Source organism: Crocodylus porosus, unplaced genomic scaffold (assembly GCF_001723895.1).
Source record: "Crocodylus porosus isolate Cpor-Errol unplaced genomic scaffold, CroPor_comp1, whole genome shotgun sequence".
NCBI lineage: Eukaryota > Metazoa > Chordata > Crocodylia > Crocodylidae > Crocodylus > Crocodylus porosus.
In genome coordinates, this window is record NW_017728931.1 from 658,073 (window position 1) to 685,402 (window position 27,330).

Genomic DNA, 27,330 nt, shown 5'->3' on the forward strand with positions numbered 1-27,330 from the left:
GTAGGGGGCGCTCCTGCATTGAGCTGCTGACCTCCCTGTGTCTGACCACCTTCCAGGCTCTGAATGCCTCCCTAGGGGCGCCTTATGTCCGGCTAACCCCCTCCCCGGAGCACACTCACTACCCTGGGGGTAACGTAGCTGTCACCACCCCAAGAATGGACTCACTGTCAGCCCTGTGTCCTTGGGGCAACACAGGCCTAATGTCCTATGGGTACTCAACCCAGTACAGGCACTTGGGGCACTTCCCCAAGTCAGGGGGAAAAAAGTAAAGTCTCCCTTAGTCCGCAGACCTAAGGGGTCTCTTAGGCATAATTTAGACCCACCCCTCAATAAGTCTCCCACACCGGTCAAAAAGGAGAACTTTATTGGTTACAGGGGTAGGGTGAAAATAGGGTACGAGATTGAGCAATATCCTAGAAATCCTCAAGAGCAAACAGTCTGGCTGAGCTGTAGCCTTTTGATCATGCATCTGACTTACTGCCAGCTAGATATCTAATCAGATCTCGAGTAGCTTACTCACAAGCATCTTCCAAAGGCCGGTGAAGTTTCCCCTCTGGAGGCAGGCAGTTTCTAGCTTGTGAGTTTTGGGGGAGAGAGCCAGTTTTTCAGATGGTAAAGCTTCTCTGTGTCCCCCGCATGGCTGCTGCCCCCTCCTCCTGGGCAGTTCTAACTTATATAGCCCCTGTGACCTCATTCACCTGGTCTAGTGGAGGCCAGCTCCGGTTGGTTGTTCGCCAACCAATTTGAAATACATCACCAGTGACCGGGCAGATTCGAGCCCACCAGGTAGATGCCCCTCACCCAGGTAACTGATGCCAGTCCCGTAGGCAGAGGGAGCAGGTTTCCCCCCTCCCTCAGGAATGCCGCCAGCTCAAGTTACCTAAAGAAACAGGGTAAGGTTGTGGTCCCCTGTGCTGGGCCCACCCTACTCAAATGGTCACAGCACAGAAATTTAATCGCATAGTCACAGGACAGAGATTTTGGGGAGAAACCAAGGTGGCTTTCTGCCACACTGCCTATCTTTAGAAAAGGAAGAAAGGAGGACCCAGGAATGACAGGCCAGTCAGTTTGACCTCAATCCATGGTAAAATCCTGAAGAAAATTATCAAAGAATCCATTACAGACAGTCTAGCAGAAGGCAGTATTTTGAAGGATAGCCAACATGGCTTCCTTATGGGCAGGTCATGCCAGACCAACCTCATTTCCTTCTACAGTCAGGTTACTTGACACCTGGATGGGGGAAATGAGGTTCATGTCATATTCTTGGATTTCAAAAGGGCCTTTCACCTGGTCTCCCATGAAGTCCTCATGAAAAAATTGGAAAAATGCAACCTTGACTACTTTGCAGTCTGGTGGCTAGGTAACTGGCTCCGTGGTAGGACCCAGAGAGTATTGATTGACAGAACTGAGTCATCATGGCGGAGAAGGACAAGTGGCATCCCTCAGGGTTCAGTACTTCAACCAGTGCCTTTCAACTTGTTTATCAACAATTTGGATTCAGGCATTAAAAGCAAACTAGCAAAGTTCGCTTATGACACCAAACTATGGGGGAAGTGTGGTTACACTCGAAGACAGGCTGGCAATATAGGCCAACCTGGACAGGCTCATGAGGTGGGCAGACCTCAACCAGATGTTGTTTAATACAGAGAAATAGAAAGTGCTCCGTCTGGGGAGAAATAATCCACAACACACTTACAGTGTTACTTTTGCTAGTCCCACATCTGAACAAGACTTGGGTGTCATGATTGACAACAAAATGATAATAAAACACCAGTGCCATGCTGTAGCTGGCAGAGCTAATTAAACACTGGCATGCATACACCAAGGCATCTTGAGCAAGGCTAAGGATGTCATCCTCCCTCTCTACTCAGCCTTGGTGAGACTGCAGCTGGAGTTCTCCGTCCAGTTCTGGGCGCTGCACTTGAGGAAGGATGTGGAGAAGCTCAAGGGAGTCCAAAAGATGGCTGCACACATGATAAGGTGTCTAGAGACCAGGTCATATGAGGAGAAGCTGAAAGAATTGGGACTGTTCAGCCTGGAGAAGAGAAGACTCAGAGGGGACTTGGTGGCAGCCTACAAGTATGTCAAGAGTGTACATCAGGGCCTGGGGAGCATCTGTTCACCAGGGCCCCCCAGGGGAGGACAAGAAATAATGGGCACAAGCTGACTGAGGATTGCTTTAGCGTAGACATAAGGAACAACTTCTCTACAAGTTGAGTCCCGAGGGTTTGGAACATCTCCCCCCAGAGATGCTACAGTCACCCATCCTGGTGATCTTCAAAAAGCAACTTGACACCCATGTTGCTGGGGTCATCTGATCCCAGCAGTCTTTCCTGCCCAAGTGCTTGGGTGGGGGGGCTGGACCCAATGATTCTTAAGGTCCCTTCTAGCCCCTAACAACTATGAAACTATGAAACTTGGGCCAAACTCCTACGGACTTGAACAGGTATAGAATTAGACCCTTTGAGTACTGTGGACAGAGCACTTTGCCTCTGCTGGGCAATAACCAGTGCGTCCAGAAAAAGTAGCTGTGTGTCTTGTCACTGAGGGCAAAGATGTAGTGTGATGGTCTGTGTTGAATTAGGGTTACCACTCAATTGCTTAGCCCCAGCAACAGACCAGGGAATGACCATGAGATAGGCCATCACGCTTCAATCTCTTGTTCCCTCTTCGTTCTTCAGCGTAGAAAAAGAACCTGAACTAGTCCACCCCTTCACCAATGACACATTAGTTCTAGCACATTTCAGGGCAGAGCTGAGGTTCTACTTTTGCTGTGGCCACTGCTGGACAGTGCCTTACATGATCTATAAAGAACTGCCCAACAGTGCCTGGCAGTGTTGCAGTAGCCTTTGCAGAGGAATCAGAGGGCACTCCATAACCTTTCACATCCTGCACAGACACACTGGACAAGACAAGCTCTTCCCTTAAGAAGCTCTAGGCCCCACTCCCAGATGCATGAACTCAAATGTTCCTTTAATTTCTAGGTAGACATCCTTTCCTTGGTCCTCAGTTAGCAGCCATCACGTCATTCTGTGAGCAGAGATGTTGTCCTGATTCAGCTGCTTCAGTAAGACTGAGCCCTGAGCCTTCTGAAGCCAGTTGCCTGCCACTCTCCATGCTGTGCTAAGTTCTGGCCCTGGGGGGGAAGGTGTGATTCCTTAGCATCCTCCCATTCCTCTCACATAAACACCTTGTCCAGGCTCTGCTCACAAATGAACAAGAGAAAGAGTGTGTGACAGACTTTGAGTTGTATTGTATTGTTTCTATTTTAATTGTGTTCATGCTGTCATCATGTTGTGCACCTCATTTTAACCAACTAGTTTTACCTGGGGAAAGAAGGATTAGTAGGCCGTCACTGTTAACAGACCTGGCTACCTGCTGGACAAGACAAGATGAAGCTTCAGCCACAAAGGAGTTTAATAGCTTTGTTGGTATATCAACACAGGTGGGATGGCACCCAGGAGGCTCCTGAGAAGCTGAAGATATAAATGAGAATGGACAGGGGAGTGGGAACAAGGAGAGTATGTCCTTGTGGGAGGCAGCCTGGAGACAGAGACCAGCAGAGGAGTTTGGAGGCACCAGAGCTGGGAGATTGGACAGAAAAAAGCTGAGTTAACTTTGGGGTGCTCCGGGCTGTGCAGAACAGAGGCACTGCTTAACACTTTGGAGGGGTAAAGGGCTTTTCGCTCTGTAGCTTTAGCCCTGGAAAAGGCATTTACTGAAAGGACTGTTTGCTGCTTGGGATGTCAGGTTGCCCTTGTTCTTCTCAACAGGAGGTAAAGTCATGCTCTCAGGAGCAGAACTGAAAGATAGCTCCTTGAGTCAGGGCCACAGAACAACTAGGGAGGTTCAGGGACCAAAAAGCCAGGGTCTCAACGTAGGAAGGAGCCAGGGCTCCTCCCTGCTCTAGAAGCCATACCTGGGCTAGCTTCACAGGGCAGTCTCAGAGATCAGACAAGTCCTGAGCAAGCACTTGCTTTGAGGAAGGACTTTCTGACAGTGTTCACTTGATATTTCTTATTGACTCAATGCTCTCTGCACTTCTCCTGTGGCATTAGTTCTTGGAGTATTGAATAATTCAGACTCCAGAACTACAGGGAGCCCAGATAATTAATTTTTATTGTCCTTATTTCAGGGAAAAGCTATAGATGAGTGCAAATGTAAGTAAAGGAAACTTGGAAATTATTCCAAATCATTTATTTTTTTGGTTCACCTATTGCGAGAAAAGTCTCCATTCTGAGAACTGGCTGATCACATAATATTTGAAGAATCTGCTTAGGGAATAGGAAGAGTTTTTATTTTATGCACCCTGATGAATTAAATGTTGCTCCCTTGGCAACATTAGAAGCTTGATTCTTAGTTACAGCAAGGCCTCTTTGCACTACTCCAGCAGTCACTCTCTTACCCTGCGAAAGCCACACAGAGGGCCTTTTGCATAAATACCAATCAGACCTATTGTGTATGTTTAGATATTTAGGGCACTTCCAAATATCTGCTTAGCATATTCCTCTGCTCCTCCATTTACTTGTGCTTGTGGGATGCATTATATTACTGCCCCGTTAATCACGCTAGAATTATGAATGAGAAACTACTTCATTTACATTAGGAGTTTATCATTTTCTGGAAATAAAAAAAAATTCCTCTTGATGCTGAAATATCTGGCACTTATCCTCAGCCCCAAAGATATGGTTTCTAAAGGCTAGTCAAACTGGTTTTGCCATACTTAAAATATCTCAATGTAGGGAAGGAGACACATTCTCCTCCCATGAAAGAAAGGCACAGAACTTTTTTTCCCTTCCTTTTAGTGGGTGACTTATATTGCTTTATTTTTAAAGCATGGAGTTGAAAGTATTTTGTTTTTCATGCATGGATTCTTATTGGCTGGCCCTTTAAATTGGGTTGATACATCCGGGGAAAAGGGGGTCCATGTAACCATAGTGGTCTACTTGACTTGAGTTCGGCAGAAGGCAGGGCAGGGTGGTTTCTGAATGCCTTAGACTATAACACACCATTTATAAGGCCCTATCACATTTCATTTCTGTAATCAGGGACCACAGCACACCCAGACCTGATGTGATGCTTACCTGGGTGCTGAGCGCTTTTGAAAATTGAGTTTTTGCTGACAGGCATTTCAGCTGAATAATAACTTCCTCATGCTGAAGACGTGTGTTTCTGTCTGTCACTTTTCTCCATTCTCTCCTTCATCCCGTGGTCATTGTGACTTCTTGAAAGCCTGTGCTACTGGATAATTCTGCTCCCATGTTATCAGTGTACATGTGCACATCCACAGTACAGATAAGTACTGCCAATTCTACCTTGTAGTAATGGTGTTTTTCCTAAATGCTGTAACCTGGGGTCCTCTGATCATGTGAGAATTTCAGGTTTCATTAAAAAAACAAACAAATAACAACGAACCCAGCAAGTTTCTAACCCTCTTGACTGTGAAGAAAAGCTTGACTCAAACCTAAAGGCAATACCTCCCACAACCAGTATAAGAACACAAGATATGCCATACTGGGTCACACCAATGGTCTTTCTAGCCCAGTATTCTGTCTCCAACAGTGGTCAGGCTGGGTCTAGACAGGGAGAGAATCAAAATGGTAGCTCTAGAGTGATCTATTCCCTTTTTCCTGGCATCCACCATTTATTGGATTACAGATGCCAGAGGAAAGTTCTTCAACCATTCTGCTCAATAGCCATTAATAGTTCTATCATCTATTAATTTATCCAGTCCCTTTCTAAACCTGGCTATGCTGTCTGTCCCCAACACCTCTTGTGACAATGAATTCCACAAGTTATTTATGCATTGCATAAAACATACATTCTCTTGTTAGTTTTAAGCCTGTCACCTACTCATTTCAGCAGGTTCCCCCCTAATTCTGTTATTCTGGAACTTGGTGAACAAACAGTTCCCTGTTCACTTGGTCCACAACCGTTGTGATTTAATAGACTTCTACCATATCCCCCTATCAGCCTTCTCCTTTCCAAACTAAAGCATCTGAGCCTTTTCACTCTCTCCTGGTATGGCAGCTGCTCCAAGCCCCTGTCATTTTGATTGCCCATCTCTGTGCTTTTTCTAATTCTGCTACCTCTTTTTGGACACACAGAGACCAGAATGGCACACAGTATTCAAGATGTGGGCACACCATGGATTTGTCTAATGGCATGAGGAAGTTCTATATTTTGTATTCAATTACATTCTTAATGATGTCCAATATCTTATCATTGGGGTTATTTTTTTGCTCATTGCTGCATAGTGATCTGACAATTTTAAGTACTATCTATAATGACCCCAAGGTCTTTTATTAATATTTTTATAACAGTCTCCTGATTTTGAAAGCAATCTCATGAACTTGTGTTCAGGGGAGGGGAGCTAGAGTCACACATGATTTTTTAAATTCTGGGATTGCCAAAACTACGTTGCTGAATGGTTTGTTCAAAAAACAAGGATAAACAGTTTCTCAGGGGGTATAACTCAGCATGCTTCCATCAAGGCTTGGGGAGGGAGCAAATTTATTTCAACACTCATCCCCACTTTAACCATCCAGCTCAGATATTTTAATGTTAGATGAGTGGAAGTTGTTCCTTTGACTGAAGAGAGGCTATTGAGATTATAAAAAAGAGGCCACACACTTAAATTAAAATACGCAGGATGATTAGATAATGGATTTCAAGTTAAGCGCAGGCATCGCATTAACTTAAAATATATCTTACCCACATAAAAAAACAGAACACTTTACTTGTCAGAAATCAAACTGGGGTGACAGTTGTACCTGCCATTTTACAAGCATTTTTCTTCAGCTTCTATATATAAAGCACCTTCCTCCTCCTGTTGTAATTGCTTTAACAGATTTTCTGCTTTAAGAAATTTTTTTCTTTCCTTGAGGTTACTCGCTAAAGTGTGTCGCTTACCTGAGGGGGCTCCTAGAGACCCATTGTTACAGATGTCAAAGACAGCAGGGAGATGGATGTGGGGGTAGGTTTCCTGCTGAAAAGACTTTTCTATGCTAGGCCCACTATTGGCCAAATCCTGCTGTCAGGCAGTGAAGTGTAATTCCAGAGCTAGGCCAAATGGAGTCTTGTACTCCTGAAAGGCCATTAGTATGCCTTTCAGGAAAGGCATACTCTGATGTTGTAGGGATGCTGACCTCAGGCACAACCCCAAATGCCTCTTCCCTGTGACCAATCTGAGGAGCAGGGATTGGAGCAGAGAGTGAAGCATTCTTCTGCCCAGGGCATGGCCTGGCAATAGAGCCTCCTTGCAGTGTCTAGCAAAGCCTCCAGGAAGCACCACTCAGAGATGCCATATACTGGCCTTGTAGGAAGTAAGGACTGAATAAAAATGTCTTCTCATTGACCTAGGAACTAAAGACTGGTTAAAGGTCCAGTCCCCCCAGCTCCACATTATCTGAAAACCCTGCCAAGTTATTTCAATTAACCAGAGCTTTTATGCAAGCAGCAATCCCCTTACCCCTGGGATGCTGATAACAGAGATTTTACTGTATGTGGATTTAAGCAAGGCTTTGGGTAAGGTCCTACACAAGCTTGTCATAAACAAATCAGAGAAATGTGGGCTAGATAATGCGGATAGATAACTGGCTCAACAGCTGCAAGCAAAGAGTAATTATTAATAGGTCCATGTCAGAATGGCAGGTTTCAAGTGGAGTCCCACGGTGGTTTGTCCTGGTTCTGGTGCTGTTCAACCTATTTATTAATGATTTGTATGCTGGTGTAGAAAGCTTCTTAAGCAAGTTTATAAATGACACAAAACTGGGAAGGATTTTGAACATGGAGGATGTGAGTGGATGAATTGGAAAAGTTGGGCTAGAGCTAACAGGATGAAGTTCATTGTGGACAAATGCAAGGTGCTGCATCTCAGGAAGAAAAATGAAAAACACAGATAAAAAAATGGGTGACACCTGGCTGGATGGCAGCAGTATGGAAAAGGACTTAATCTTGGTATATCACCAACTCAATATGAGTCTGCAGTGTCATGAAGCTGCACAAGAAGTGAGTGTGGTTTTGGGATGCATCAATAGAAGCATTAGGTTCAGGACACAGGAAGTGATGGTGCCTCTGTACTTGGGTCTAGTTAGGCCTCATTTGGAGTACTGTATGCAGTTCTGGGTTCCTCATTTTAAAAAAGGATGTGGAAAATTTAGAGAGTCCAGAGGTAGGCAACAAAGATGATAAAGGGCTTGAAAAGCAAGTCATACGAGGAGAGGCTAAAGGAGCTAGGCATGTTCAGCTTGCAGAAAAGGCCCTAAAGGGGACACATGATAGCAGTCTTAAAATACTTGAAGGGCCGCTATAAAGAAGAGGGAAAGCAGTATTTCTCTTGCTGCAGAGAGAAGGCTATGGATGAATGTCTTGAAGTTGCAACAAAGTAAGTCTAGATTGGATATCTGGAAACAGTTCTTCGCTGTTAGAACAGCAAAGCAGTGGAATAGACAGCCTAGGGAAGTGGTGGACACTCCATCACTGGAGGTGAACAAGAAGAGATTGGACAGTCACTGGTTGGGGATGATCTCAGTGCAGGTACACCTATGTTCTACTATGGGTATTTCCCACGCTTCTGGGATTTGCTGGTTGCCCCTGTTTCCACTTTCTGCTACATGTGTCAGGGTGTTTTTGAGCCTCCCTCAGAGGCATTGGGTGCTGTCTACAGCCAAGGCTGGGGACTTTGATTAGAGTGTGTCAATGCTTTTGCTGGGAACAAAGCAGGGGGTTGGACTAGATGACCTCCGGAGGTCCCTTCCAGCTCTGCTTCTCTCTGACTAGGGACTCACTCAAATCATGATTTTGCAGATTTTGTGGAAATCATGAAATCGGGTGATGTCTATGAAATCTGCCAGGAAAAAAGTGTCCTAAAAATAAAATGCTGGCTCGCCAGTGGGAGCCAACAGTCTTCATGGCTGCACAGGTTCCTGGAGGGGAAGCAGAAAGGGGAGCTGCCTGCATGAAGGAGAGCAGGCAAGATAGCTGCCACCTCCCCTCCCCATGCCACTGACTGTCTGAGAGGCCTGTCTGTTGTGTGGCCGCATCCCTCATCACCAATCAGTGGCCAGGGGAAGGACCCCATGATGGATAGCCCCCTCAGCCAGTCAGGGCTCCTTGGCCAATCAGAGGTATGGAGGGGGAGTCCACCGGGATAAGCCCATGAAAATGGTGGCTGGCCCTGTGATTTGCCCATGAAATCGGCCACCTGCCTCCTCAAGTTGTGTAGACCCTTATCTATGACTCTTCTGAGGGCAGGCTGTATGCCAGCAGGGATGTGCAGCTGTGGGCCCTAGTGCTGGCTTCTGACCTCTAAGTTTTAAGCTGACCAGTTTTCTTTCAGAAGTTTCAAAATATAAATGGGCAGAAGGCAAGGGAATGAAGCAGGAGTCTGTTCTTAGGTCTGACACATTGGACATTATTTACTGAACTTCATTGGTCTTTGTCGCAGCACTTTCAAAAGGGGACAGATGAAGAGGTGGGAAATGGGCTGACAAGCCAAGGAGAATAGGGAAACAAGTTCTGCACTGAAGTGGGATCAAGTTGGAGTAAGTGAAGAAAGCATCAGGAAGTTTGAAGCCCTGAGCCAGTATGACCAGAATAACAGCACCTCTATAGACTAGCTCATATAAACTTTACTAAGTCCACTTCAGCTACTTAATATTGCACACTGGCTGAGAATCAGTTTCTGTTTTCTACTTACTGTAAATATAGATGACCTGCACTTGCATTTACCTCATGTGAATCATGACCAGTTTTCTCTGTTTAAAAATCCAAAATTCTCTGATAAAAAAAAATGCATGTTTTTCCATGATTAAAATGAAACACTACTATATATATGTATCATTTGAATGCAATATTTTATTGATATATTTACATGTTTAAAGTGATCTGGAAGCCCACCAGTGCCTCAATCATTATAATAAAATGAATTCTAAATACCTGTATATTTTGGAGTTTGATTTGGGGTTTTTTATAGTGAAAATTCAAAGCTTCCTCTGCCCCCTTTGCTCACTAGGACACAGGTCCAGCTGCAGCTGTCCCCCCAGCTGCTTTGTGGTGCTGAGCAGCCCTGATATGATGGTGCCCTGCCCTTGCCCATGCTTTTGCCCCTCAGTCCCAAGCCACAGCTCCCCTCTGTCCTTCTGGTGCTCCTCATTCCTGGCCCACAGTCCACCATCCCCCTGGCCATGACCCTCACTCCCAACCTGGAGCCTCCTGTACTTGCTGGTGCCCCTTACTCATGATCTGCAGCCACTTGGCCCAGCCATTGCCCCTCACTCCCAACCTGCAGCCCCCTGCCCTTGCCAGACCTGCTGGCACTCCTCATGTGAAAACACATGGAGTAGCTGGGGTACCACATACTTCCCCAAACCACTGGCTGGGGCTGGGGAACAGTGAGAGGACCAGTGTGCACCCCGCAGCAGCAGCATGAAGCAGAGTGTGGCTCTGGCCTGGGCCATGCTCCAGGCAGCAAGAGGGTAAGGGCTCCAGATAGTCTCTCCATCCTGCCTGGGTCAGACTGCGGTGGGGCCAGAGTGTGATGGCAGAGTGAGTCTGGCCCCAGTGTGGGCTAGAGGAAGGGATGCCTGTGGCATACCCTGCCCTGGGCTGAGGCTCCTGCACTGCGCCAGGTGGCCTGGCCATGGTCCCTGCCAGGCAGCCTCTCCCAGCCACCCGGCCCCTGACCCTGAGAGTATGGGCACTGGCTCCCACTGGCCTGGCCACACAGGTCCCTGTTGCCCCTGATGGACCCGCTCCTGCCCCCTTCCCTCACTGGAGAGTCAGGTGCCTCCAGACAGGCTCCATTAGCAACTGCAAGGAGCTGGGCTCGCTGTCAGCACTGAGCATGGCCTCAGACCCCCCTGCCCTGCCACAGCTCTGGCACCTGGACACCTTCCACCAGCACCGAAAGGCAACTGCACCCCCTTTCACACAACCCCTGGCCCTCCATTCACCCCCTCCCTGCATGCCCTGCCCCCAGTTGCCCTCCCTTCTCTCCCCACAGCCCCAAGAAGCCCCTTGTAGCCTGGAACTCTGTCAGTCTGCAAGGGGAAACCCATGGTTTCCCATGTTTTTCTCCTTTAAAGGAGAAAATCCATGTTTTTTCACATTTTTCTGTGGGAAACGGAAAACCCGTATCCCTGGGCATGAGAAGCAGACTGTTTCCAAAAATGCTGCCTTTGAGGCCTAGAGAGAACTCATGGGTAACTTTCATCCTCAAGACAATGCAAACTAAACACATTGCTTAGCTTCAGAGGAGCTATGCTGATGTGTGCTGGAGCAGACTGGAAGATGAAAATTCTCCTTTGTGGCAATTTTTGAAGCATAAAGACATGTTCTTGCTTTGCTGTAAAAGAAAGAGAAACATGTGTTTTTTCAAGCAGTTCATAAAAATCCATGTGTGGGTGTCACACTGTATGGCCAAGGGACTGGTATGGCCTCTGGGAGACCAGGTGCTAGTCCCTGCTTCTCAGAGACCTTTTACCCAGACCACTTGCAACCACAGAATCATAGAAAATGAGGGTTGGAAAGGAACTCAGGAGGTAGGTGATCTAGTCCAACCCTTGCTCAAAACAGGACTAGCCCCAACTAGATCATCCTACCCAAGGCTTTGTCTATCTGACTCTTAAAAACTTGATGGTAAGCATGAATCCACAACCTCTCTGGGTAGCCTGTTCCAGTGCTTTACAATCCTCCTTTTGAAAAAGTTTTTTCCTAATATCTAACTGAAACTTTCCTTGCTGCAGCTTGAGATCATTGCTCCTGGCTCTGTCATCTGCCAGCACCAAGAACAGTCCAGCTCCATCCTCTTTTGAACCCCACTTCAGGTAGTTAAAGGCTGCTATTAAGTCCCCTCTTAGTCTTCTCTTCTCTAGACTAAAGAAGCCCAGCTTCCTCAGCTTCTCTTCATAACTCATGTGCTTATGAGGCCTCTGAACCATTTTTGTTGCCTTCCACTGGACTGTCTCCAATTTGTCCACATCTTTTCTGTAGTGGGGGCCCCAAAACTGGACACACTACTCTAGATGTGGCCTCACCAGTGTCAAACAGAGGGGGAATTTACTTCTCTCAGTATGCTGGTAACACTCCTACTAATGCAGCCCAGTGTGCCATTAGTTGCCTTTGCAACAAGGGCATGTTGTTGGCTGATATACAGCTTATATAGACTTTAATCCCTAGTTCCTTTTCTTTTGGTCAGATCCTCCAATTTTTCAAGGTCTCTCTGAATCTTAGCCCTACCCTCCAGCATTATCTGCTACTCTCCTTAGCTTGATGACATCAAACTTGCTGAGGGTGCACTCTATCCCATCTTCCAGATAACTGATTAAGATATTGAACAAACCCAGCCCCGGGACCAAGCCTTGGAGCATTCCACTTGACACTGGCTGCCAGCTAGACATTGAGCCATTGATTATCACCCTTTGAGCCTGCTTATCCAGACAGTTTTCTGTCCACCTTACAATCCATTCAACCAGCCTATACTCCCTTAGCTTGCTTGCAAGAATGTGGTGGGAGACCATATCAAAAGCCTTGCTAAGGTCAAGGTATATCATGACCACTGCTCTCCCCACTTCCACAGAGTCTCTATATCTTATACAGCAGGGAAGTGAACCTGAGTTTCTAACAACTCACCTGGGGATCCCTTTTGAGTTATCTAAATTCTTCTCTGACAAAGTTTCATTGAAACAGTTCCATCCTCACAAACCATTTTGACTCTGACTGAGCAAGCTGTCTTGGCGAAAATGCTCTAACCTCTTCTTGTTCCCTATGTGAGGTTGTGATCTCAATGTAGCTGGGCTGACTCATTTCTTACTCTCACACACAAGCACCTTGTGTACATGAGTTCCTTGTTGCTCCTTGTGTTGTTGGTTTTGCTTGTTTATTTTTTTCCTATGAGCATTTTTCATTGCTTGTCACAGTGGGAAATCTCTCTTCTTGTCATGGGCTCAGTTACATCATGGAAGTCTACTTCTATGCAGGGGGTGGGCAAAGCTGCTATGCCCCAGCAGAAGAGTGGTGAGTCCCGGTACCCACATATCGCACAGAGAAATGTGTCTACACCATGATCCTAGAAGAGAGACATTTCCTGCTTCCCTTATGGCTAGCTCCCCTGCCTGGTGTGGGATATGTGAATAGGCCATGGTGCCACTTCCTTCTCAGTTTTCTTGAAGTTGCTTGTGCCATGCATTCCTCTGAATTAAAAAAATGGCAATACAGTTTCCCTCTTGGAGTAAGCCACCAAGTGTGGAAGGTCTCTGTAGATCTAGTAAAATAATTTTGGAGGGGCAAAAACTGAAACATGGGTCCAAAAACCATTCTTCTCCATCAAAATTTTGAAATGTGAACAATTTGAACTTTCTCTATAATTACTTCAAACTCGGGGGGGGGGGGGTGGATTCCATGATTTTTTTTCTTAGTAACATTTAAAATTGGACATTTTTATATAGAAATTTCTAAATTGCAAGCACTTGGATCGGGTCAAATTTCTTGTGCCTTTCTCACATTCTCTCCCACCAATTCTTCCCTACAGGACCTGACCTTAATAAATCTCATATGTAAGAGATATATAGAATAATAAAAGGCTGCATTCCAGATAGCAAAGGGTTTTTTTCCCCAGATGAATATGTTTTGAGTGGGGTGGGGGGTTCACCTAAGAATGTAGCTTTGGGTGACTCAATCCAATTATGAATTTGGCCCACATTTATGAATAGTTCTGCCTTAAAAATTGGGAAGAGGGAAAACAACGTGACACAAAAACATCAAAATGTTTCATTTCAACATTTTCTGTTAAATATTTTGATTTTTCATTTAAAAAAATTAATCTTTCAAGAACCAAATTTGCTCAGTATAAGTACAAATAAAAATGAAGTTAACATGAAAATGAAACATTTTTAGATGGAACAAAGCATAAATTTTACTCTACTATAAAGCATTTTGGAGGGAGAGTTCATTTTGGCATGAAAATTAGAATTCATTTGGGGTCAGCTTAAAGGAATTTTATTATTGTTATCATCTTTGGCATTTTGCTTCAGCTGCCAAACTGAACAATCAGTTATTTCCAGAGCTAAGTTTCCAGGGAAAGAGAAATTTGCTTAAGAGCTTTGACAAATTGCACTTTATTCCCATCTGAACAACCCTGGGAAGACCAGGTTAACCTCCCCTCCTTCCTTCCACCACCACCCAATCTTTCTATTTTTTTGTTTTACTGGGTGCATCTACATGAGATGCATTACTGTGCGTTAGACTAATTCAATGCACAGTAAAGTATGACCATCTACATGTGCACAGCAATTACTGTGCAGTATATTAGTCTAAGGTGCCATTTTCTAGTACCTGTAGATACAGGTGCTAGAAATTAGTTAATTAAACTATTGTGCCAAAGCACACGTGTAGACACTGACTGGGAGCAAATTGTTCCTGGTCAGCCTAAGAAGCAGGGGGCTGCAGGGGGCAGGGAGAGCGTCCCAGATCTGCAAGATGCTGTCTCCTAGCCATGTAGAGATTGGGAGGGGTCCCAGTCTCCATGTGGCTGGGAAACAGCTGCCTGGAAGCCAGGACAGATCTCTCCTACTCTGCAGAGCTTGGAACCAGGCCCTATGTCCCCTGTCAGCCTGAGGCTGGCATCCAGGGGAGCCTGGAGCTCTCCCTGGCTGCTCCAGAGGGGCATAACAGAGCAGGAGCAGCCCTAGACTGAACTGCTCCTATTGGGAACAAATTTGCTCCCATCAGGCACATGTTCAGATGTGGGTGGAGGGCAAAGTTTAATGTGCCTGAATTTTCTGTGCATAAAATTCAGTTGCATTAATTGCACATGTAGACACACCCACTGTTGCAAATCCCTTTTAGTATATGAATATTCTTCCACTTGAATAGGACTGTACTATCTGGAACAACACTGAGAGCTCTATAGAAGAGGGGCCATCATTTCTTGTATGTTTGGTCTGTACTTAGCAGAACAGGACAACAAGCTTGACTTCTGGGTGCTCCAGAGATATCAGTGCTAAAGAACAATAACAACGACAGCACTGTACTGCTATATAGCCACTGTTCTTCCATTCTTGGTTCTGCCCTTTTAAATGATTTTGTAGAGTAGGCTGGAAACTGTTTTTTTGTTTCCTGAAATAAGATTTCACTTTTTTGTTGTGGTTGAAAACAGAACTGTTTCACTTTGAACATGTTGCCTTGGTGTGTCATCCTCCTGTTCGCTCTGGACAGGGCTCCATAGTCATGGGATATGTCTCCCCTAATGAGCCACAGTCTCCTTTTGGGAAGAAGGAAAGGAATTTATCATTGAATTGTGTAGCCATACTGCATCACAAGAGATGAAGTCCTATTGGAAAGTTGGGTCTGTAGAGGAAAAAGGAAATATGAGGAACTACAATTATTACATCTCAAAAATGGTCTGATAGCCCAGCCCAATTGAAAACCAACATTTTCTGTAGAAACTAGGCACATTTAAAAACAAATCATTTAGTCAAAGCCCCAGTTACCAAGAAAAAAGGGTTTTTGGAGAAGATTTCCTATCAGCCATATATGCCTTATTGCTTGTGTTGACAATATTCTTTTAGAAGACATCATCAATATCTTAATATGAGAGAGATGTAATCTAAGAAATAGGCCTTCTTTTTCCTTTACAACAGGAAAAAGAAGGATGTTGTTGTCTCTGATTTCTCCAGAATGTATTTTATGTAATAAATAGCTGATCAATGCAGCTATGACTTTCTATTTTTTCGCTTGGAAACATCAATCGATAAACATTGCTGACACTCCTCTCTTCAAGATTTAATTCACTGTGGATCTTACAAAAGTAGAACTATACTACAACCATGTCTATTTTCTTTGAAATTGCATTTTAACTTGCATTGAAATAGATGCCAGGTGCTTTGCAGGCCTCAGTTCCACAATTCATGATCAGGTTTTTTCTTCAACAAGAAGAAACTATCTTATCCTTCCCAACCTATTTTGCCCCACTCCCAACATCACCATATTGCAGCTATAATTCTATATGTTTAGGCACTGGCTGTTCTGGATGTGCCAGACAGTGTTCCCTCTAAGCTGTGTGGCATGTGCGGCCATGCAGGTGTGCCTAGCAGTGTAGCATGAGCGCGCCTGTGCAGCCGCACACACCACACAAGCCATGCAACTTAGAGGCAATGCTGGTGTCAGGATAGCAGCCCATCACCACAGTTATTTTCCTGACCACTGACTAGATTAACAAGTTTGGATGAAATAAAGGAAAGTTGCAACCTACTTCCACACTTAAGCTCTACCATGGCTTTGTGAGAAGAATTAATGACCTTCTTACTGTGTGTATCTATGTGAGACACTTTACTGTGAAGTAGTGTAGTTTACTGCACAGTAAGCATGTATGTCTACATGTGCACATGCTTACTGCACAGCAAACCTTGCTAATCATGAGTAAATTTGCGACCTGCAAATGCAAGAAGAAAATTTTCTCATTAGTAGTTACTAATTAGTAGCGCTCATGTAGACACCTGACTGGGAGCGAATCTGCTCCCAGTCAGCTGGCCACCAGGGGGTGGAAAATTGCTCCCTGCCCCCAGGAGCTGCCTGCTGCTGGGGCAGGCTCTGCTACTGGAGCTCAGGCACTACTATGTCCCTCTGCCCCAGCAGCAGGGAGCTCCAAGCCCCCTGCTTCGACGTTGTGATCCAGGAGAGGGGGGCTGGGATGTCCTTATGTCCCAGAGCCAGCTCCATGGTCCCAGGGCTCCGGTTAGGAGATCCTTATGATGCAGTTCCAGTTCTGTGGTCATGGGGCAGGCACAGGGAGATACTTATTTCCCATCCTGAGTCTTGCAGTAGGGGCTCAGTCTGAAAGACAAGGATCTCCCAGCATTGGCCCCATGACCATGGAGCTGGCACTGGGAGAATCTGATCAGGGAGCCAGGGCTGGGAGCCTCCTACTGGCAGGGCAGGGGGACGTTGTCCCAGTCCTGGCAGTAGGCAGCCCCCCATGGGCAGAGAGCAATGTCTCAGCCCTGGACAGGAGACAGCACCCAGGGAGAGCCTAGAACTCCCTCTGGTGGTGGCAGGGGCCCATTGCAGGGCTGCAGGAATGGGAGTAGTTTGATGTTAGGAGCAGCAAATCTGCTCCCACATCCCTGCATGTGTAGATGCCTTCCTGGGAACATTTACTCGTGCGTAGTTTACTTGCAAGTAAACTGATCTTAGATTGAATGCATGTGTAAATGCACCCACTGTCAAGCAATCTGCAGTTTAGCTGGCTATGTACACATGAATTCAATAGCTTCTCATGGGGTCTGTTGAAAATAGAATCTGATTAGAAGAGACTTGGAAGAGAAGAGTCTGGGCCCAGTGGCTTCCTGCTGAGGGTTTCATGAGCACCTCTTCATTTTGTGACACGTCTCCAACTGCTAATGAGGGGCAAATCCTTAACCATGTCAGAACCAGGTGGGAAAGGTATCTTTAGAATAGATAGAGGCAGGAAATATATTCAGGGGAAATGGGGATTTCAGAGGGAAGGCAGATAGCAGCAGTGCTCATTCCTATTAACTTCCAAAAAAAAACAGACAAAGGTGGCTACTTCACATGGATTCTGGTAATGTAATTAATATTTGAGCATTTGAAGATTTCAAGTATACAGAATGTACAGCTCAGAGGAAGCAAGTGGTTTCCAGAAGCCAGTCCTAGGTATAGGGTAGGAAGGGTTGAGGGAGTGCCCCTAGCATCTGCTGCCAGTGGAGGGGTATGATGATTTTGGATTCCTCTCTATACTGTAGTCCATATGAGAGGAGCTAAAAGATCTCCTTACTCCTTAATGCTTGGACAATCCAGTCCCTTCACATCATGGTGCTGCCACCTGGGTATAAATCAGAGTAGCTTCCTAAGACCTCTGGAATAAATACTACTCAAGTATATCCACAAATGCTTCCTCTACTTCACTGTCCCACATGTCACACAAAGGCCTTTCTGTCCAGGACATCATTCTGGGCTTTTCCTTTCTGCTGCAGTAGGCTGTAGCACGCCTCATAGTATGTCCCCTCTGTTCTGGAAACCTCTTGTGTTGTCCCTTTTGGAAACCACAGTAACCATGTCCATGTCTCTGCAGCCCTTGCCTGTCCTGGTGTCATTGAAGGGCAGCAAGTTAACATCTCTTCTTGCTCCAGGTCTGTTCAGCAATGGGGAACAAGGAGCTAGAGAAAACCAGAAAGAAAGGAATAGATACAGCTCTACACATCAGGGCCAAACAACCTGCTTTTTTACCAACACACACACAAAAGGCCAGTCAGGACTTCTGGACACTCTTGTTCTTTGGAGGGCAGTGATATGCAGTGTTTAGAGCCACACGGATTAGGAGTTGGGATGTCATGATTCTATTCCCACTAACCCACGTCCCATTGAGGAATCATAGCTTTGACTGACACTACAACCCTCCTTGCCATCAACAACCTCCCTAAACCTAGAAAGGAGATTTGCAGACTGAAATAGGAAGGAAGGAAGGAACAAATGAAAGATTTTGGATTCAGCCTCTTCTTCTTCCCACCCTAGTGAGACAAGACTGCCCCACAAACCCTCCCTCTCTAATCCAGTTTCACTGAATTTGCACCCTCTGTGTCCATGGAAGTAGAGGAACAGTGACTCCGAGAAGGAACTCTAGCAACTGCCTGTCTGTAGGACCTTTCACCCTCAGATACTCTGTGCATCATTGGCCATCAAGGAATAGCTGCAGTGTAATCCACCCCAGAGTTCAACCTACCCAGACTGGCTGCCTGGGGTGTCTGTGTCCCTTGGTCATCTTGGGCCAGGGCTTTGTGACACAATAGCAAAAGCCAGGTCCTACTTGCACCATTACACTTGTGACATCAGAGGCTTCCTCAGTCAGTTTTGCATGCTGCTATGTAATTGGCTTGGAAAAGCCAGCAGAGACATTTAAGATGCAGGTATGTGGCAGAGTAGTCAGAGGTGCTGAGTGTCACATTGTCCTTACAAGGAATAGCTTCAGCCCAGGGCTAGAGTACAGGCTGGAAAAGCTGATTGCAACACCTTCCTCCCTTTTAAAAGCCAGATGATACGATTTTCATGAAATTAAAGTATTCTTCTAGAGAACTGGTCTCTAGAACAATTTTATTCAAGAGCTGTTCCTGGTTCAGCTCATCATTGGAAAGGCATGAACTGGTATTTTTTGTAGACATACTGCAGAAATTGCCACCCTAGAGGTATCACAGATAATTAGTGTCTATCCTTTGCTGGAGTCTTTTTGATGGTGTGTGTGCGTGTGTGTGTGTGCACCTGGCTCCCCTGTGAGTGCGCATAGATTTCATACATTTCATAGTCATTAGGGCTAATCAGTCATTAGGGCATAGTCCCAGTCAGGCATCTACACGAGCACTATGGCAGCATTACTAATGCCAAATAAATTTGCTACTTGGATTTGCAGGCAGCAAATTTACTCGGTATTAGGGAGGTTTATTGTGAAGTAAACATGTGCACGTGTAGACACACATGCTTACTTCACAGTAAACTATGCTAATGTGAAGTTAAGCATCTCGTGCAGACAAGCCCTGTGAACTGAAACCCTTAGCTAGTTCAAGCTGTGGCCCAATATCAGTGCAGGTCTCTCATGCCACAAATTATAACAACAAACATAAGAACATAAAAATTACATATATTATCATGAAATGATGCTAGTGGAATTACAGTGTAGTATTAGTGGGTATAAGGTGGTAGCAACATTTCTAGCAGATCTCTCCTCCTCTTGAAACTAAGAGAAGAACTTGTATCTCCTACACATGACATTTTCCAAGAGGATAAAATGTTTGTAAAAGTTACTGATGACATTATTATAGAAATTTGCTTCTTTTTTGTCAGGTGGAAGTCTGTGGCCTCTTCAGGTACAGGAGGGAGCAATCCATTTGTCCTTCAGGCATCAATCATGCCCAAACCCTTCAAATCTTGTCTTCTCCTTGGTTCAGCCACCACCAGCTTTGAAGGTAAATTGTCCTGGAGCTGGTATTTTGCAAAGCGGAACACCAGTGTCTGCAGCCGTGGCTCATAAACTGTTTTCATGGGGAACTCACACTGAATTTGTATTTAGGGCTGCTGGGTACCAAGAACATTTGGGAATTCAGACATGTGAGACCCACATGGTGAAGTAAGGCTGAGACACCAAGGACAGACCATGGCTCCTTCAGCTTGTACCTGTACCACTGAGTCACCCCCATTTCCTTCACCCTTCAAAGAAGCAGCTTGTGCTGTGCAGGATCAGTCTCCATGGTTAGAGTACAGTCAGACTAGAAGCCAGCCCTCAGGAGTTCCTTCCCTGGCCTGGGAAGACAGAGATGTTGCGGTAGGTGGAGAGTGATTCAGCAGTCACAGCCTGGTAGCTCTCTTTCTGGCTTTGTGGGAAGCTGGCTGCAGTGTTAGCAGCAGATGGTTTCTCAAGGGGTTCAAGATCAGTGTGCTTTCTCCACAAGTAAAAATGTGTTCCATAGTCATGCCATGCCTACTCCTCCCTCCGCCTGAGCCAGGACTGAAGTGTCCTGACTCTAACCCTTCTAAGGGAATCATAAATCAAGGAACCTGTAATTAAGATATTTTGACAGGCAGAGCCATAGGAGCAGCTTAGACGGTACAACTGATATGAATGTACTATCACTAGTGAAGTGCTCCTTAATGTCTTATTATTGTTGTGGGGAAGGAGGCGGTGATGCAAACAAACTTTACTGAGTCATCACAGGAGTTTCTGCCATGACTTCTTGATTTGAGGCAGGATGTACTGCTGGATTGGTTGATGTTTTCCAGCTAATGCCTAAGTGCACCCGCCGGGCCTCGATCATACGGTCCCTTGCTGCCTTGCCCAGGGACCTGGTGGTAACCTTTCGCTTCGTCCCTTAAGGGAGTGGCCCACGATCTCCCATTTCAGGCGGTCTTCCCCCTCCTTATCCCGCCTGCCAGAACTTCGATGATATTTCAGTGGTGGAGGGGTCTGATTGCCTGATGCCGGCTGCCTCCCCAAGGCTGAAGCGTGATGTTCTTTGCAAGGCTCCAACCTCCCCGGTACCTCGCCCTAGACCCAGCCTCAGCAGTGTGCTATCGTGGTTGCTGACGGCCGACTCTCACTCGATGTAGGGTCCCTCTGGGTTCCAGCTAGGCTCATGCAGGGGCCCAGGAAGCCCTGGTTCCTTTTTGGCTAGTCTGACTTTTAGTGACCTTGGCTCCCTCTAACTTTAGAGCCCCAAACAATAATAATAAAGATAATAACACTAATGAACAAGCAACAATAGTAATGACAATAATAATAAACTAACCACAAGGCTACAGGAACCCCCTCCAGGTCCCTCCACAACCTTTCCTAGGCCAATGTTTAGGTATGCCTACTGCCATGCTATCTCCCTTAATCTAAATGCCTTTCCCCTTGTAGGGTACCGGGCAATGCCGCGGATCCCCCTCCCATAAAATATGCTAAGCTCCCTAGCAAAGGAATCTTCCTTTAACGAGCTTCAGTCAGGGTCCTTTGTCCCGGACGTGGGGTCTCAGTCCATCCTCCTGTAAGAATCCCCTCTTAATTCTTATGTCCGTTGACCTCCACCTGAGTTGACGAAGCCTTTAGCCTCGGCTCTCCACGCGCCCCCAGGGTTACATACAGTCAGGACACCTGGGTCTTGTCAGGTCCGACGGCAGCGTCTTCCCCTGGGCACAATTCAGATTCCTCCTGTGAGTCGAAAGAAATGTTCCCTAGCTCCTCCACCTTCTTAGTGCACTCTGGAGCTCTTCTCCCCACTCACTCTCCCTTCTTATCCCCCTGAGCTGGTTCTCCTCCCCCTCTCTCTCAGCTGTTTCTCCTTTAAACAAACCGCGGCTAATGAGTCGCGCAGGTCCCACCGCCGCTTTCCACTCCACTGCGATTCCTGCCGCCGCTTCCAGCCCTGCCGCGATTCCTGATGCCGGTAAGATGTTTTTGTTTATTCTTTCTCCCTCTTTCCTTTCCCAGTGGTGCGCTGCCCCCCAGAGTCTCCCTTGGACCCTTCGGGGTTCATGCCTTCGCCACGCCCCAGGACACTAAGCAACAAAGCTGATGGGCAAGCTAAGAAAGAAGTATGCCATGGTATGTTTCTTCAGTAAAGTAAAACCTCAAGCCTAATAGGAGACTGGGCCATAGGTGTCATGGCCTCAAGTCAGTAGGTGGAAGAGAATCTGCTTAGAATTTGCATTAGAAGCTGGAGAAACTATGGCAAGTAAAAGAATAACTTAATTTTAGAGCTGGAAATAATGTATTGGCTTGCTTTTAAAGCCACCACTAGAACCCTTGTGAAGTAAGGTTTGAGGTTCAGTTTCAGTTGAACACAGACAGTGACTTCCTGAGCATCACTTGATGATCACTCTACACAAATCAGATTGCTCATTCCCTACGGTAATTGCCACTATGTGCATTATATATCTACATCAATACTGCAGCTTACCTAATGAGGCCCTAGCACCTGGACTCATTAACAGTATGAAATGAGCATTTCCTTGAGCAGGTGCAGCAACAGTGAGAGTTCTTGTGCACAGCTTGAGAAATCAGAATCCGAACAAAGCATGCACTCACAGGGTGGGGAGAGTGAATGGCATTATCTCCAGAGAACAATTGCTAACACAACACGCTGGGCTTACACAGGCCTGAAGCCTAGAACTTTAACTGTAATGCTAGAATAAGAAGCTGTTGCTCAGTGGCCTAAGTCAAAGCAACTTAAAGGATCACTTGCAGGCTGAATATTAATGACAGTGACCCATCAAAACATGGATGAAGTATGCTGGAATGTTTATGGCAGATTAAATATCAAATCTCATTGGATCCTGAGCTGAGAAACAGCCTGACCAATGACATCACTGTGGAAAGATAGCAGTGGTACCAAGGTCAGGAATGGAGGACGGTCTCTAGGCAGAGGTAAATGAGATCTGTCTGTGAATTGCATATCAGAGATGCAACAGACAGTGGCCCAGTGGATGCTGAAGGAGACCTAGAGGTGTCCTAGATTTGGGAAAGATCCCTGGTTTGCAGGTATATTAAGTTATATCACCAGCAGCCAGCCCAGCAAAAGTACATCTCAGTAACACATCCACTTCAAGAAGCAGGGAAGGGACAGGGCTAGACAGGACTGGAAGAAACTGTAAGTTTCATGGAATTCAATCATCCAGCAGTGCAGGCAACCATAGCATACATGAGGGGTTGGGATGCTGGCCACAGCTAAAAGTCAGGGGTGTTGACTGGGTGTGCTGATGTTCCTGCTGCTACTTATAAAATCCAGAGCTTCCTGGCTAGAGGGTCTTGTTCATCATATTGATTACCATGTTTAGGGTCAGGAAAGAATTTTAACCCAGGGTGAAATTGGTGCAGACTCTGAGGCTTTGCCTTTCTCTGTAGTGTGGTTTCATGGTCCTTTTTCTAGGAACTTCTGAGTACATATTAACCAACTATACCACTGTCACTGCAGCGACAGGGTATTGGTATTGTCCTCAACTCCTCTGCTTTTACCTATAGCACAACATAGGGTGTTCTTGGTATTTCAGGCATTATGTCTTGTACTTATGAGTAAAGATTTGCACTAGAGATAAATGGGATTCCTTGGGTTAACAATTGCCTGTGAACATAGGGATGCAGGGCACTGGACATGGTGATATAGGAGGTGCCCTCCTGTTTTCTGTTCTTTTATGCACCCTTTTACATGCTTATCAAGCTCCAACATAAAACTAGTTAGATCATTTGTCCAACAAAATCCCCCCTTGAGAATCTTCTAAGGTCCACACAAATTTTTATTCCTAATTTTTATTGCTAGCCATTTTATTGATAGACATTAAGTTACAATTTTGCCTTTTAACCTAAAAAAAATTATTCCCCTCAATCCCTCCTCTCCTTTTCCCAGTGATTTATTTAGAAATAGCAGCTATGGCCCCTCCCAGCCGTGGTTTTGCCAAGCAAAACAAGGCCATTTCTTCTAGTCTTCTCTCCTCTGACAGGCTCCTCATTCTCTGATCATCCTGTTTGCTCTTGTCTATACTTTTTACAATCTGAGTTAATCTTTTTCAAATGCGATCATCAGGATTGTTCACAGTATTGTAACTGAGGGCTCACCCTTTTGCCTACTACAACATCCATACATCCTTGTCTTAACTGGAAACACCTAATCTGTTGTTCCTAGGAGGGTAGAGCTATGGGACCCTATAGATGAGAGGATGAAGATCTCCTAGGCTCTGTGGATTAGTGTGTTGAGCTCTCCTGAGTTCTGCACAAGAGACGGTAGTCATCTCCTGTCCCGGGTAAGAAGGTAAAAGTATCTTGGCTTCTCTGGGTGGAGTTTTGTAGGGCAGTGGTTCTCAATCTTTTTTGTACCAGGACCCATTTGTAAATATCCACGGCCAGTCTCGACCCAGTGCCCTCACTCCCAACCCACTGCCCCACCGTGCTCAGGCCCAAATGTGTGGGGGTAGGGTATGCATGTGTGGGGCGGGGGACAGCCCAAGCAGCCCCTAGAGGTCCCCTGCAGGCTGGAACTCTGCCAGCAAGCAAGGGAACAGCCACTATTTCCAAAGTTTTTTCTCCTTTAGAGGAGAATCCATTTTTAAAGTTTGTTCATCCGTTTTTCTTCATGACCCTTTCATATATTCTTGTGGCCTGCTTTTGGGTCACGAACCACGGGTTGAGAAATGCTGCTGTAGGATTCTTTGTTTCAGGGGCATGAATACTATCTGCATCCTCTTTTACAGAGAGTAGAGATATGGGTTCTCTGTTCCAGGGGCATGAAATTCTTCTGGGTTCCCAAGGGTAGGAATGTAGAGCTCTGCTGAGTTTTACTTGCATCAGTTTACATCACACTACATAAAGCTTAGGGATTACCTGTATGGAGAGTCTGAATGACTTAGGGAGAGACCTATGGCCGCACAGACCTCTGGCCTTTCTCCCCTGCTCTCCCTTGCCTACTGTTTCCTTGAAGGTCCCAAGTTGATTCTCTTCTTGTGTCAAGCTGCTCTTAGATCCATGACCCAATGGCACTTTTAACATTCCATCCAGCCCTTTTTCTTCCTTCCTGTCTAACAGGTCACACAAAAGTATTTCCCTCCACGGCATGACTTCTAGGGTACTTTGCTTTCCAATACCCCAGGCTGGATGTTTCACAGTAAATTCTCATTCTCTTCTGTTCTGGGAACCATGATAACTATTTCAGCATCCTCATAGTGCACCACCATATTGAGATCATTAGACTGGGGCAAGTTACACCCCACCTTTTCTCCCTATCTGTAAAAGAGAACCCAAAGTTACACAGACACTGGAGTGACAATCCCACATCAAGATCAAGAGATCCTGCTTTTTTTCCAATGCCAATACTGTGAGCTGGGATTGGAGCATGGGAGTCAGAGGTATAGCCTCTGAATCAGAACTTCCTAGACCCTAAATGCTGGAGTGGGAGAGGAACAATGGAAAAAAAAAACTGGTCATATCCTGTTCACTCTCTCTTTCAGCATCCACTCTTTGTCACTGTGTGACCAAGAAGAGTGGTTTGTGTCTCTTCCTGTGGTCTGTGGAGGGAGGTAATACACATTGGTTAGAGGTAGAATGAATGAGGAGTTAGGGCTCCAGGCTTCCACCCCTGGTAAGTAGCAACCCATGGAGCAGGCAGAGTTGTGATTTATACCACAAACCACACTACCCACCATGAATAAGTTTCCCCAGTCTATTATAAGAGGAAAACCCTGGGAAAGTACCAGAAGATTGGATTAGTAGTGGGATTAGATAGATAAATAGGTAAATAGATGAATTCTACACTAAGCCCTTCTGTTCTTTGCTACTAATCTTAGCCTGGTGAGACAGACTGCCCACCTCCTTCTTTCCTTCCTGTCCCTTCCTCTACAAGGTCAGTCTGATTCTTAAATTGCAACCTCTTTTTCCTACCAAATCAGCAGGTCAAATACCCCACCAGAATAAATCCCACTACTTACCCTTCTGCAGGCATCTTGTATTCCTCACTCCACAGCCTCTTGGCCATCAAGGAGCAGCTGCAGTGTGATCCAGTCTGGGATCCAACCTACCCAGACGGGCTGCCTGGAGTGTCCCTCTACTTTGGTCAGCATGGACCAGGGCTTGTGACTCAGTAGCCAAAACCAGCTCTTAGGTTTGAGGGGGCATTATGACATCAAAGCTCCCTCAGCCAACCCTCAGTCTTTTTCTCTAGTTATTTGCATGCCACCATCTTATTGGCTGACATGTAACAGAAGAGGTTGGCAAAGGGAAGGAAGACAAGGGACTGGATGGAACAGCAAAGCAGGTGCTAAGATGTCCCTCAGCATCAGTCCAAAAGTAGTATGAGACTTTCCTCCCCCACAGCTGTGATCAGGTTCTTCCAGTTGTTTGATCTTGACAGAGTAATAATTAATTACAATGAATCAGCTAATTAATTATTTAAATATACTTTTACCTCCCACACACCGACTTTCATCTCCAGCCCAGTAGAATCATGTTTCTTTAAGCCTCCTCACATCCATCCCACATAAGAACAAAAGAGAATAAGAACTCCCATTTCCTAGGTCAGACCATAGGTCCTTCTCTTTCCCTTTCAGAACCCTCTCTCTACTACTATGTGACACAGGATAGTGGAAAAGAACTGGATGTGATCAAAGCTTTTCCACTGTTCATCTCTCACTTGTAGCCTTCAGCATTTATGGTCTAGGAAGTTCTGATTCAGAGGCTGTGCCCCTAACTCCCATGCTCAACAGCCACTAATGCCCCTTTCCTCCAATAATTTATCCAATTCCTTTTTGAATCTGGCTAAACTGTCAGTTTCCATAGCATCTGGCGGTAATGCAGTTATTATTGCCTCTGCAACTGTGCCATTAAACCACGCTAGTATGGAGGGCTTATCAATAGCTGCCCAGCGTATCTGGGCTCAGAGAATCTTAAAAAAGCCTTCGATCTGGTATCCCAGTGATCACCACTTGGCAAAACTGGCTAACTGCGGCCTCAACCACACCATGATCTGCTGGCTGGGGAGTTGGCTCTGCGGTAGGATCCAGAGGGTGGTGGTTTATGGAAGTCAATTGTCATGGTGCCCTGTGACCAGTGGAGTCCCTCAAGGCTCTGTCCTAGGGCCTATACTTTTTAACATGTTCATCAGTGATGTGGACATTGGTGTAAGAAGCGGATTGGCCAAGTTCACCAACAACACCAAACACTGGGGTAAAGCATCCACACCTGAGGACAGGAGGGTGATCCAGGCAGACCATGACAGGCTCAGGAAATGGGTGGATGAGAACCTGATGGTGTTTAACACTGAAAAATGCAAGGTCCTCCACCTTGGGAGGGAAAACCTGCAGCAT